Source organism: Crocodylus siamensis, chromosome 2, assembly GCF_052110815.1.
Source record: "Crocodylus siamensis isolate JL-2025a chromosome 2, ASM5211081v1, whole genome shotgun sequence".
Classification (NCBI taxonomy): domain Eukaryota; kingdom Metazoa; phylum Chordata; order Crocodylia; family Crocodylidae; genus Crocodylus; species Crocodylus siamensis.
In genome coordinates this window covers 68,969,530-68,984,312 of record NC_143396.1, presented here as the reverse complement: position 1 = coordinate 68,984,312, position 14,783 = coordinate 68,969,530, and positions in this window count along the sequence as shown.

The following is a 14,783-nucleotide window of genomic DNA, read 5'->3' as shown; positions in this document are numbered from 1 at the left end:
ACACACAGTCCCAAGCCCTGCCAGGAGAGGATCCACTGGGAGTTTGGAGGGAAAGTCAAGTACTTGTATATTACTGACTAAAAAAGCCCTAATAAACATTGTGGTGGCAAAAACATATTGCAAACCAGGCCCAAGCGACAGTCACTCAGGTCACCCTACTTTTTAAGTAAATGCACAACAGGCTTATGTGTAGGTTGCTAGCAAACAAATTGGTTTTGCTAGCGTCTCTGCTGTTTTCAAATTCCACTGTAGCTTATTAGAAGAGTCAGCTCTTTTCACATCCCTTTTATTACCGTTCAGTGCTTTTGCAAGTAGTGGTCTCTTGTTATTAATTACTCATAACTTTTTAGGTAAATTGAGTAAACCTTTTCATTTACCAACTTAAAATTCTGTCATGGAGGAATATCAGTTCCTAGAGTCCTGGATAGAAAAATTACTGTGAACTGATTCAAAGCTCACAGTAACATAATTATGCAGTTTAGCGTTAATGGGTTCCACAAAGCAATCTTAATAAATCCTTCTGGGAGTCAGAAGGGAAGAAAAAGTTTCAGAAGCCAAGAATTAGGCTGCAAGGGGAAAAGCTGGTTTGGTTGCATCTAGCTATTACATCACAGCTTTAAAATGTTTCCTGGTAGGTCTGTCTTCAAGAATGCACCAACATTCACGAGAATGGTAGCATACTAGGAGCTATCCAGGACAAAATCATGGAAAAAGATGATAATTAATTCAATTGACAAAGAATTAAAAGGTCGGAGTATAACTAATGCCAGTCAGTAAGATTTATGGAAAATAGATTTTGACAAACAAACCTGATGTTGTGCTTGGAGATTACAAATTTGCAGCATAGAGGTAGTACACTTTCACGTAATGCCACATGACATTTACAGTTTAAAAAATGGACACCATACAATCTCAGAGCACACAATAGACTAAGATCTGCAATGAGGAATCATCAGTGTAGAGTGGGTTTTCCAGTGGGGCATGCTAGTCAGCATTTCATTATTACTCTAAAAGTAAAGAGCAGCTGGTAAAGGTTGTCAATGGAAAAGAATAATGAGGAAAGGACAATCACACAGAAACCTGGACTGCTCAGTAAGCTTAGCCTATTCAAACAACATGGATTTGACTGTATCAAAATACCAAGTTACATGTAAGGGCTAGGGATAGATATTACACATAAACTGGTTTAAGCGATCAAAAACTGGTTTAAACCTGTAACAGAACATAACTTCAGTGCACATAAACCAGCTTCAAAATGGCCAGACACGGTTTGATATAAACCTGTTTGAATGTAATATCAAACTTAACTGATTTGGGTCAAATCAGTTTATGCAACTTCTGTCCAAGACCCCTTCCTGGTATAAGTTAAACCAGAGTCTCCCAGCATCCTCTCTGTTCTAGCAGAGCAGGGCTGGCCCTGCCCCTCTGCTCCCCAGCCAGAGCAGGGACAGGTGAGGGCCTGGCTAAACGCTGGCCATGGAAGGGAGCAGGGAAGAAGTTAATTTCCCCCCTTCCCTCCCCTGTCCCACCAGCATTTCTCCACTGGTTGCACCAGCAGCAGGGTCATGGCCAGCTCTGGGCAGAGGCCTGGAGTGAACTGGCCAGGGAGGGGGTTGAATTATCCCCCTCCCATGGCCCCGATCCAGGGTCTGCTGGGCACTCCCTCCTTGCTGCTGCAGTAGTGGGGTTGCAGCCAGATGTCAGCCAGCATGGCCCCTTAAGCGGGGGGGGGGGGCGGCAGGGAGAGGAGTTATGCTCCCCTCTGCCCCAGGGGATCACAGCAGAGTCTGCCTGCCCCGACCACTGCCACTGCTTGCTGCCTGCATGGGGCAAGTAGTAGGATAAGCCCCCTGCTGCCCGCTCTGTCAGATGCCAGAGAGCAGGTGGAATAACCCATCTCCCTCCCGCCTAGCATAAAGGGACTCTGCCTGAGCCGCTGATTCTGCCGCTGGAGTGGCGAAGGGGCAGGACCCTGATGGGGCAGCAGCCCATCGTGGTGTCTGGGGAGCAAGCCTCCTCCCGGCATGGGGGGGGCCCATCACATAAATGGCCCTACTGGCTGGCATGTGGCCCCGCCCCTGGAGCAGTGAGCAGGGAGCACCCTGATGGTGGCTGCAGCCCGTCACAGAGCATGAGCCCCTTCCCAAGGGGTGCGGGGGCCTGCTGCAGGGCAGTCAGAGCTGCTGCAGACTGTGAGGCAAGCAGCGGCACTGGGGGGGGGGGGATTAAAGGGGTTATGGCCCCCTCCAAGCCCTGGTGCTGCTGCCTGCCCCATGCAATCCACAGCAGCTCTGATCTCTGCTTGTGCCCCTCCGTGCACCCCCCCACCCATCCCTAGCCTTTGAAACAAGAAATGCAGGTCATCCCTACCATGGATTTCACCTTTATCCTGGCAAGTAGTGACTCTGTGAAGGATTTAGGGGCAATTGACTCTAGATATAAGACTCTACCGCACTGCTATGAAAAATGATCTAATGAACCCTTAGATGTATAAAGAGGTGTAGCACAGAGAAGCAAGGAAGCAATTTTACCAGCATGTATCGCATCGGTGAAATGAATATTCTGTATGGTAAAGGTGTCCACATTTTATAAGGATACTGAAAAAACTGGCTATAATACGGGAAAAGCCACAAAATGGTTTGAGTGCAGGAGAAAAAATGCCATACAGTGAGGAATTCAGAGCTCAAATGCATGAAAGATTGAGACGTGACAATTACCATGAGTAGCTAAAATTGTCTGCACGTTAAACACATAAAGCTAGTTTTAAGGACTTGTTATGCGGCTCAAAGTTACTCCGTCCCAGGCTTAATGTAGACACCTCACCCCACCCTTCCCCTTCCAGCTGAAACAGGTCAGGCCCACTGGCCCCCCTCCACCCTTCCCAGTACCCAAGAGCCCCACTCACTGCTCCCCTGCCCCCGGCAACTTACTTGTGGGTATCTGTGCTGTCTGTCCTGGGGAGTAGGCAGGGAAGGGTTAACCTGCCTTCCCAGCCACCAGTGCTGCTCTCTGGGCAGCCTCAGCCCACAGAAAAGCAGCGGGGGTGGGGTTGGAGCAGGCCAGGCAGGCAGGTGAAACTTTCCATGCCTGCTGCCCTGGGACAGACAGCACGGGCAGCCACAAGTAGGTGGGGTGATGGGGGGAGCTGGTAGGAGAATGGGGGGATGTCCTGCAGGGCACAGTGGAAGTCTGGAATTGGTGGAGGCAGATTTTCTACTCCTCTGGCCTGAAGTGTGACTGCTCCAAACTTGAGCTAGCACTAGCACCTATCAACATTTGTACGGCTCAGCGTGAGGTGTAACAAGGCTCTAACTAAAAGCCTCTTCCAGCTAACAGAAAAAGGCATCACAAAAGCCAATGGGAGGAGGCCAAAACCACATCCTGACATATTAGAAGTCCTGCACTAATTGGCAGGAGGGAGTGTGATTAACCCCTGGATCAAACCAGCAACAGAAGGGGCAGAATCTCCCTCTCTTCAGCTCTTCACACAAAAACTAGAAGCTCTTTGTTGACGTGCCACCTAGGCCACATGCAGATTTGGGGCTTCATTCCCAGGGTAACTGGGTGGCAATTAGTCGCAGGTGACCTGAGAAGTCTTTCTGTCCATATACGATGCGGTATATAGAGTATGTTTAAGACGGGGAGCTTTTTCTAGAAATCCCTGGAAGATATTGTTTTCCCCCACCCTACTGGGAAAAAATTCTCATAGATCTTAACCAGGAATATTTTTGGCTTCAATCTGTAGAAATAACTCTAAAACCCCCCCCAAGCCTTTAAGACTGTACATAGCCCCATTCTGTAGTACTTTAAACTATCCAATAGAATTCCATCGCAGAGGCATAATTTTCTATTAAGAAACCTCTAAAAGACATTAAAATCTTAAAGAGAGAGCTCCTGCTTCCCTCTGCTCACATGTATGTCTCCAAGGAATCCTAGCAATGCTTTGGAAATTTCCTTTACCTCCTGTACCAACAGCCAGTGCACTTTGCCCTGAGCACACATTGCCCTCAATTATTGACTCTCCGCTCTCCTTCCCAGGTGTTTCATGCTCCGTCAGCCTCACTGAAGGTGGGATAATATTCAGTCACTATTTGGCACAAACAGAAAGGATGGTTTCTGCAGCACTGCTAGGAAATGCTGCTTACACAGGGGATGCATTCCTCGGTAGCCTAGTTTGCCTGCCTTTAAGTAGAAAGCAAGCCAGTCGCTATGAGTTTATTCTGCTTCCCACAAGAGCTCAGAGTATGAACGGAAGGGAATTAAAATATACTGCCAGCCCCAGACCCAAATGTACCATTATTTGCCCGGTGACACCATTTTAGTGCAAGCTCCAGGCACCCCCTCCACCCCCGCCCTCTCCCCATACACACAGAGTTGGATCTGTGTCTCAGCAGGTAGGCTGGAAATGTATGGGGGGAAAAATGAAGTGATTTCTTTCAGCTGCTGCTGCTGGGATTCAAAGAAAGACTTGGGTGACTGTTTCCCATTCAAAAAGTCCAGCTAACAGGAAGGATGGGAAATGCAAAACCGTTCCCGAATGTCTCTCTCTCTCTTACTTACTCCTGCCCCTATCAGGACAGAGCGCTCTCCATTTGCAATATGCGTAGCCTGGCTGGGGACCTGCTACTAGCTCAGATTTCTCAGGGCCTGATCGTGCGCACGCGACTGCCACCGAAGACAGTGAGAGCTAGGCTTGTGCCAGGAATGCAGGATCAGGCCGCTCATCTGTAGGCACCTACGCTGCAGCCAACAGCATGCGTGCGATAACCTGTAGCAAACCTGTGGCTTGTGTACTGCGCATGAGCCGAGCTGTATGCGTGCAGTGCATGTAATGCACAGTGGCTACATGATTAATATATTCCTTTCTGAAATCATAAACAAGTTTTTGCACCATAAAACCGTACAGCTCATCTCCAGCACCACTGTGGTATTACAAATGCGGCCCTCATCTCCAGCAACACAAACGTGACTCTAGCACCCCCTAGTGACGAGGAAGAGCTGGGAAGGAAACTCAAAGGGAACTGTTAGTACCAAGTCAGCCTCGTTTCTCCATTGTTTGAAGGATTCTAATTATCCTCTGTTTTAACAGCTTAACACTGCCCACAGAGTTTCGCAAATAAAGGCTATTACTGCTGCTTCATGCTCTAGCTCACTGATGCCTGGGCCTTGCAAAAAAATCACTCCCTTAAGATTTCCCTTCACCTCAAGCAGAAACTTTGTCAAACACTGTTCCTTTCGCCTGGCAGATCAAAATGGGACTTGCTGCCAAGAATTGTTTTCTGGTCAGCTGAGTGTAGTAGACCCAGCACCAACACCTCCCACTGCTTTTTAAACTCCCCCAGTGTGTCTCTTTAACATTTAATACCAGCAGCCCTGCAGAGAAGAAGGTGATAGAAAATCTGAATGGCCAACGCCAACTGCAGATCCAGAGTGGCATTTTAATTTTAAATGCTCACATGAAAAATGATGCTGGATCAGATAAAACCTGATGTCTTCTATTCACGGCCAGGGTACAGTACGGGCAGCTTCCCTAGCCAGCCCCGCTAACGTGCTTCTGGCTTGAAATGGCAAAATCAATTGTCCTTCCCCAGACAGTCAGCTCTTAGGTTTCTCCCAGAAGCTGTGGGATTGAAACCACCAGGCTGCTTGTTGTCACTGAGCAACAGAGTTCAGCACCCGAGTGAGAAAAGGCATTTACAGAGGAGCTGGACGGGAAATGAACCTAGCTTTGGTTTAACTCAGATAATACCTTTTAACCCCACATTTCCTACCCTGAGCTGTAGTTGAACTGGTAACCTGTAGGTCTCTTGAATCCCAACCATCAGCCCCATGAGGCACTTAGCAGGTGTGGCAGGTTTCATTTCCCACTGCTCTGTGGATGATGCTGGTTCCCCAACAACAGTCAGGTTCTGAATGGGCATATTTGATGCCAGCCTACCAAGGCAGTAACACTTAGTAAAAAATAGTGGTGCTGCCACTGCTCCTACAATGGCTAAAGGGCAGCCACTAGCCAAAGGAGTCATCCCTTTTCAGCCAGTTTCAGTAAACTTCACTGGGTACAGAGGAGCTCCTTTGGATGCGGTGTAACAGCCCAGCTGTCTGCTATTCTTCCAGTTGGAACTAATTCTGCAGCCAGGAGCTCCAACTAGCCCTGACAGATGAGATGTCAAGATGAGCCTTAAAAGTAAGTCCGTCACCACTTTGGGCAGATTGTTCAGTCAGCTGGAAACATCTCTCGGTAGACACAGGAGAGGTGACCCAGTATCAGTTTAGATGCCACAAATATTTGGGTGCCCTCTGCTGAAAGGCTGCTTTGTAAATACACTCCTCTGTGAATCAGGGCAGATATCCCAATAAATCTTGATTCTTGCTAGGAAAGCAGAAGCCCAGCAGCAGCACGGACTGGTTTGTTTTGTTTTTTTTTATCAGCAGAAGCACATCAGTGACATTCAGTACTCTGCTGGGTCAGGCCTTTACCCTCTGCTAATACCACCAAGTCCTTCAGCTAAAGGGCAGGCACTGACAGTGTTCCTCCTCCTCCTCCTCCTCCCACTACAACAGCAACAAGACTTTGAAGGAGTTGCACTAATTAGTTGCCATTACACTTCTTGGGTGGCTGGAGGATCCCCCTGCCTTTGACCTCATGCTTTGCAATGCATCTAATAGCTTATTACAGCTATTGCATTGCAGCAATACTTCATTTTATAGCTACTTTGAAAGAGCTCTTCCTCCAATGTTGAAAAAATAATCTAAAGACTAATGCCTAGTCTCTCCAGAAGACTGCTGTTAAACTGTCTATAACCAAGTGCCCAAACACTGCACAAGGCTGTTTCATTTGCTTAACATCGACTCACTGGCAATTAATATGCCTGACATAACAGTGCACTACAAGGCCCATAAAATCTGTAGCAGTAGGGGAGTGAAATGATTATAACATTTTTTTTCCTTCTTTTCAATAATACCAGTCTGCAGTTTGGGCACTGTAATCTTTTCAAAGCAAAAAGGAAGCTGAGCTGCATCTGAACAGCTGTTGTCTACTAAAGCAATAATTAGCAATGAGCTCCAGTCAAAATACCTGCTACCAACAGTAACTGTCAACAGCCCCAACTACCAGGAGCTTCCCTGTACCCAAGAACAGAGAGGCTGAGGCCTGAGGATGGAGATTAGCCCTCTGTATGTTTAAAAGCTTATTCTTATTTAAGCTGAGGTTTAAAATACTTCCCATTCTTTAGACAGAAGCATCTGCATCCCTTTCTCCATACTCAGGCATGTAAGCGTAGTCACTGAATTATCTGTGAATGAGGGGCATAGACCTGAGCTTGTACAAAACTAGTACATTTTTCATGGGAGGAACTCTTGTGTGGCAGGAAGGGGGGTATGTTGTGTGTACAGAAGCTGATACAGAGGACCCTGCCCTGCAATTTCATTAATCAATAATAATTATTGCTAGGAGGATCCCTGTTTCTCTTATCCCATTGAAGTTTTATTCCACAGAAGTGTTTATGATTTCCACATCAAGACAAAACCAAGAACTTTCAAAGCTTAACGTGGAAAACCAGCCACACACCTCACTCAATAGCTTGGTGAGATGAGGCAGTGGCTCACATTCTGGGTTCTAGTATCATACGTTACACCAGCAATTAGCCAGTTCTTTCTTCTCCTTTTCTCCTGTTGGAGCTGTTCCACTTTATACTTATTATTAAATATGCATTAGAGCAGGGACTGAACACTGGTTTCCTGTATCCAAGTTGAGTGTCACAGCCACTCATCTCCAAGAGAAGAGCCCCAACGCAGCATAGCTAGTAGTAGTTAGTGTGCTTACTGAGGATGCAAATACCCAGTGCACTGATCTTAATTCAGGCAAAGCAAGGACTTGAACCCGAGTCTCTCATATTTAGATCAGTATCCTAATCAACTGGCTAATTGATTGTTCTCCTCCCCTCCCCCAGTTGAGTGGGTCAAACAACCCTTCCCTTCAGAAATTCCAGTTAAGATTTGAGAATCCTTTCCTGGTAAGGGCATTTCTATTAAAAGCTGCTGAATCAACATTTTCCAAACAAAATGCATTCTTCAGAAAATTCCCAGCTGGCTTGGACTAATAAACCAGTGATCAGCAGGTCTGTAGCATCTAACATCTCCCTGTTACAGATTTCCTCTCTGAATATTCATGTTTTAGTATTTGAGAGTGATCCATAAATATAAGCATATAGGAATATTGCCTAATCCATTATCAGAATGGAGTTTTGTTCTCCTGAGATGTAAAGCAAAAGTGCTTTGACATTTCTTTTTTCCTTTTTATAATTAGAATTACATTTCTCAGAGCACACCTGAAAATCTAGCACTAAAAAAAAATGCACCTAGAATCACTAAGCTAGCAACTGAGAACCTGGATAAAACTGATCAGTCCAGTTTCACTGGCTGAACTCAGCAAAGTGGCAGAGCTGTATAAATGGCAAGCGGGGAGTGTGATGTGTGAGTTTTACAGTTTCAAATCAGCTGATGCTAGGAAGCCAGCGTCCTTTCAGTGACCTTTAGCAAGCAGAAAGCTGCAATTGTGGCAGTTCAGTCATTTATTAATAAACACACTGATAGTTACATCAATGTAAATAAAACCAAAACACAGCAGGTCAGACCTTTCAGGTCTATTAAGACACACCCCCTGCAGCGCTGCAAGGCATGAGGCCAAATGACTTCAACCACCCAAGAAATTCAGTAATGCCCTAGAAGCATATGGCACACAATATTGTTAAATGGAAACTAAGAATAAGTGCAACTTGCATTTCTTACCATCTTATAAGACCCTCAAGCCCCAGGGATGGAGCATCACTTGTGTTCTGGAGTTTTAGGCCCTTTCGCAGTCAAAATAAACACAATATATTTCAGCAAAATGCCAAGGTTGTGACAAAGACCGACAAAGGAAAGCACCAAGCTGACCATTAACACTTCACACACACTTGTGAGCCTAGACCTCCCAGCCTACACGCCACATCCAGTCACACCTAGCAACAAGGCCACTGGGACACCAATTTGAGCTACACTGTCTCAAATAAGGACTTCTATACATACAAAAGATACATGGGGGTCATACAACTACACCAGTATACCAGAGGTGTCAAAATATGCAGCCTGGAGATATAGATCTGGCCCATGGGAGTTCCTAGGCTAAGTATAGACAGTCAAAAAGCCTGAGGCTGAATTGATTCAGCCTTTACAGGTTAATCTAAACTGCAGAGATTAAACTGACAAACAACTGGACAGACATTCACTTTTGATTCAGGAAATGCAGCCACATGCCTGCAGTGGCTCAGACCAGAAGCTGGGGGGTGCACGGCTAGCCAGCATGGGCTGTGGGTGTGCTGCTTCTTCCTGCTGCCCTTGAGACCTCTGAGACTTACAGTCCAGACTCATAGTAGTAGAAGTCTGCAGGGTTGCTCATCACTTTGTCTTCTCGCTTCCAGGTGCCTCTGGGATTTGTAGTCCACAGTCATAGCCAGCAGGAAGTTTTTAGCAGAGTGGGGCAGCTCTGTACTTTGGGGTGGGGGAGGGAAGTTTAACTCCCTCCCTGACTCCAGACCCCAGCCGGGGTTTGTTGAGGGGGTTGTGATTTAACCTGAACCAGGAAGGGGTCTGGGACAGAAGTTTCATAAACTGGTTTCACCCAAATCAGTTAAGTCTGATACTACATTCAACCAGGTTTATCTTAAACCAATTTCAGCCATTTTGACTTACGTGCACTGACCTTCTGTTCTGTTATAGGTTTAAACCAGTTTATGATCACTTAACCTGTTTGTGTGTAACTTTTGTCCCTAGCCCTAGAGGGACTGGGAATTCATGGGGTAAGCATGGATGGGGGCTGCCACTGAAATCCTCAGATGGCGTCCCATTGGTGATGCACGTCATCATCCACATTAACCCCACTTCTACTGCCATGTCCAGGTCTAGTCTGCAAGTAGCCCTGTGGTCCAGATTCAGTTGGGAAAGGGGAGGAGGAGGGAGGAGCAGGCGAGTCTAACACCATCGGTTTAAGCAATGCAATCCCTCTAGTATAGCATCTGTTCCTCTTGTACCAGTTCAGCTATTCCCACTGAAGTAATAAACACACCTTTAAATCAACATACCTGCAGCTACTTACCTAAGGGACTGTAGTGGTATTGCTTCCAACCTAAAGCAAAACAAAGCAATAAATCACACCCAAGTCAAATAGTTGTAGTGGGGGAAAAAAACTATGTAGAGAAATTCCTGCTTTTTTTGCTCCTAGGTATCGTGTCCTTAATTACTGTGTTTTTGTTAAAAGCAGACATTCTGAGCTCTTGCTAATCCAGTCACCACAGACACGTAATGCTTATTAGCACCTTAGAGCTTTGAAAGCAGCCATCTAGGAACTGGGTATGTCCTCCTCCTTTTAGTCATAAAATACTCTCTCTCTGTTCTTACTCTTGAAACTCTTCCCCTGTTCCTAGCATCTCTTTTGATTCAGGCTGCAATGTCTCTAGCAGAACTGTCTTGAGCCAGTACTGAGCAAAAAGTCTGCTGACTGAAATCATGGTAGGGCTGTTGTGTTAGCTTACTGCTCACAGCTCTCCTTTCACCACAAAGCAGAAGCTACAGGTTTGTAAGGGAAGCCCGACCAACCTTCTACAGGCACAGGTGCTGTAACATACAGCACCACAGGGAAAAAAAATAGAAGTTTACAGTAATATGTAGCTCTTTGATAGCACTTCATAACTCAAATTTCGATCACTTTACAAAGACAAGTATTATTATTCCAATTTTAGGGACACTGAGGCAGAGTGGTAAAGTGATTTGTAGCTGATAGCAGGTCAGAATCAGAGGGTGGTGTCATATGTTCAACTTAACACTTCTTAAGTGAAGTTAAAGCACAAGCACATGCATGTTCAAGTAGTTTAGCACATGTGAAATACATTTGTGGCCTTGCAAAGCTGTTCTCTTTCAGGCAAGGTTTATCCTAATACATGATAACTTCAGTAGGTCACTAAATTCCAAAGATCTGCAACTGTTGCAAGGGAATGTATGACACCAATCAGAGCCAAAGGAGGACCTCCCAAGTCCTACTGCTCTAATCCTTGGACCATGCTGCCATAACAGAATACTCCCTTCATAATTATCCCTACAGCAAGGCATAGACATTATTGTCCCAATTCTGATCTCACTTACATTGGAATAAATCTGCAGTAACTGGCATTAACATGAATGCTAGAGGGTAAATGCCAGTATAGCTCCACATAAACAAGATATGAATCAGGATCTATAGGGCTGGTCTTTGTTTTGTTATGTTATATAAAGAGCTTCCTCATTTTACAGCTGCCTTTGGCTTAACCCTAAAACCATGGCCTGAATAGGTACTTAGAAGCCTTCTGTACTCAGTTCCAGCCATTTGGTAAAAGCTCTTAGGAAGTTTTGTACTTATGTTGTGTTCCTCTAGAGAAAACGATTTTCAAATTGCAAAAAACCAGCATCAACTTCTGATTAAAGCCTGCCTCAGCTTGCTGCTTGAACACTACTGGGTGCATTTTGTATAGTACATTTTGATTAGGAACGTGCTGAATAGTCAAAGGAAACAGAGCTGGCCTGTGAAGCATTCCTGCAGTCTCTCCTGCCATGAAGAGCATGGCCAAGACTCCTAAGTGCCCTGGTATCTGCAAGCTACTGGAGAGTTTGGGGGACTGGTAGCAGCCAGCTAGCCTATGCTAGATCAGCCCTCAGGGCTTAAGCGAAACACTTGAGAAAACAGCCAATTTTATCACCATTAAATGAAGAGCCATATGTGCAGCCTCTCCTCTTTACGCTTGGGAGAGAAGTCACACATAAACTGGTTTAAGTGATCAGAACGGGTTTAGACCTGTAACAGAAAAGAAGTTAAGTGCAAAATGACTCAAACTGGTTGGATGTAGTATCAGCCTTAACTGATTTAGGTCAAACCAGTTTATGGAACTTCTGTCCCAGACCCCTTCCTGATGCAACTTAACTCGCAGCTCTCCAGCATCCCAGGATGCTGTGCAGCCCTGGGCTACGCTCCCTGCTCCAGCAGAGTAGGGAAGCACCACCCCCAGCTGTAAGATCCCAGGCAGCCCAGTTTGCCCGGAGCCCTTGGCCCTGCCACCTCCTCTGCAGGGGTGTTGGCCTGGCTCCCAGCTGGGTGGAAATAAACCCCCACTGCAGGCTGGGCACAGCCCAACTGGGGGTCTGGAGCTGGGGGTGCATTTCCCATCCCTCCATCCCTCCCCACAGGGAGGGGGCATGGCTGGGCAATCAGCTCAGCTCCCAGATTGCAGTGGGGGCTTTGCTCTCCCTGCCCAGGCTTTCCAGCAGCCGGGAAGCCAAGGTGATCACCCAGCCATGGCCCGTCCCAGGCTGGCAGGCCAGCTGAGGGGGAGTGTGTGGGGGAGGACAGAGGGCCGCCACCCCGGCTCTGGACCCCCAGCAAGGCTGTGCCTGGCATGGGGGGAAGCCTGGAGTGGGGGCCATTTAATTTCCCAGTCTCTCTTCAGCCAGCCTTCTGGCCAAAAAGGGGCCATGGCCAGGTGATCAAGCTTCCCTACAGCTGGCAGCCAGGGTACAATGGGGGCTTTATTCCCCGTGCTGAGGCCAGGAGTCAGGGCAATCACCTGACCATGCTGACTCCTCAGCCAGTGGACCAGCTCAGAAGGGAGTGGAGGGGAAAATAATGGCCTCTACTGGGAGCTTCCGCTCCACCCTTTCCCAGCACCAGGGAGACTCTGGCTGGGGGTCTGGTGGGAGGTTTCCCCCACCCATGCTCCTTCCTCAGCTGGCTGGAGGCTGAAGATGGGACATGGCTGGGGGAATTGCTGTTTCCTGGCTCTCTGCTGTGGCCATTAGGCTGGGAGGCATGCTCTAGCACCCCGCTTCGCTTCTGGTATGGGCCACTGCAGGGGTCTGGCTGCCTTTCAGGTTTGAAAAGTGAACATCAGTTCACCTTCTAATTAGTTCAGTCTAGGCAGAGATTGAATCAATTCAGTCTCGGTGTTTTTGACTGTCTGTACTTAGCCTTAGCACCATGGGCGACTAGTGCCTCCAGAGTCTGAGGGAGCACCAGCACTGGCAGCAAAACTGGAAGTGCTGGTGCCAGTCTCAGGGGCAGCACTGGCCAGTGAAGGCCAATCTCGGGGAGGTGGGGTATGTGCCCCCCCCATGCCTCCCCTATGTGTTGCCTGTGCATAAAGCTCTCCGAAGCACTCCTCAGGTGCAGTAAGCATTCTGGGTCCTAATCTTTGTTACAGACAGTCTTGCAGAGTGCTTCAGATGCATGGCAAAGGAGACTGCCCTACGCATCTTGCCTCAATGCACTGCTTACAACTCCTGTAAGGGATGTACCACTATAGTTCTGAAAGTTTTCCACAAAACCAGGAAACGGTGCAGCGACACTGGCTAAGGCACAAGACAACCTGACTCTACGTTCCTAGAGAGCGGTTACTGAGAGAACAGAGATAGTTAGAAGAAGACTCCATTTTGTGGGCCTCCCCTCTGCCCCAAATTTAAGTAAAAATATTCCAACCAGGTTTTGATTTGCATGAATTGCTAGACTTAGTGACACCACTGTTTAAAAAGGAAAAGTAAAGATATTTATGTAAGAATCAAAGTATTTAGAGGCACTGCATATACAGTGAAGCATGTCTAAGCAAGTGGCTGACACCTAATGGAGGGAGGTCCAATAAAAGGTCAGACCAAATCGTACTGGAAATCTCTGTGCTACTTTTAAACTAAAAATGTTGCCTGTTGCCAGTGGCCTCTAGTGCAGTTTTCACTGTGTTTAAATGGTAGCTATTCATTGTTGGATAATTATCCTGTTTTATTTTGCTATTTATTTATTGAGTAAATCAAACTAATAAAAACCCAACCCACAATTGCCATGGGAACACTCCAATGAGGACAGATGCGCTGCAGGGCTGGGAGAAAGGAAAGAAAGCCAGCTTCAACTTTATTAAATTATACACAAAGCAATCAATACAACTTAACACAAACAGTCCTTGCAGGCTTTGCACTATTCATGCAGGGAGCTCAACCACTACCTTTTGCAATCCCCCACACCAGTAGTGACTGCTGTGCCAGAAGACTGCAAGGGCAAGGCCTCCTTTCTCCTCCATCAGAGTTGGACCTTCCTGCAGCTAGCCCCCATTCATGACTCTCAATGTGAGAGTCACGCTCTTCCGTGTCCTGCCCTTAACCCTGTGAAGCAGTCTGAATTTACACTGGCTGAACTACAACTGGGTTTTAAATCTGCTTAATTAAAATATTGTAAACCTCTTTTTCTGAACACCTTTAAATCAGATTACAACAGATTTCATAAATTTATGTTGCCTATTTTTGTTATTGTCTTTTCAAATGCTACAACCCACAATAACATAGGAAAATAAAATATAGAGGAAAGAAAAGACTCAACTGTACAGAGGAACCCCTGAACCTCCTCTTGACTTTTCTCTTAATCTCCCCACAGTGTAGAAATAGCTATGGAAAAGAGTTTCCTTCCTTTTATGTTGTTTAAATTTAAAAGCAGGTTTTAATCTCCTGAGCTTTTTGTCTTCTGGGCGCTAAGAAGTATTATAGTAATATGCTGCAGGAAAAAAAGACAGCAGGAACGTGGCTCAACTAGGCTACGACTTTAAGTAGCAGAAAATTATCTGGCAACATTTCCAGAAGATGGGGAAAGAGCAAACATGGTACTTGTTTTATTTTGTTTGTTGTTGTTGTTTTTTAAAGGAGATGTAGACCAGTTATCCTAACTTCAATTCCCTGAAAAATACTGG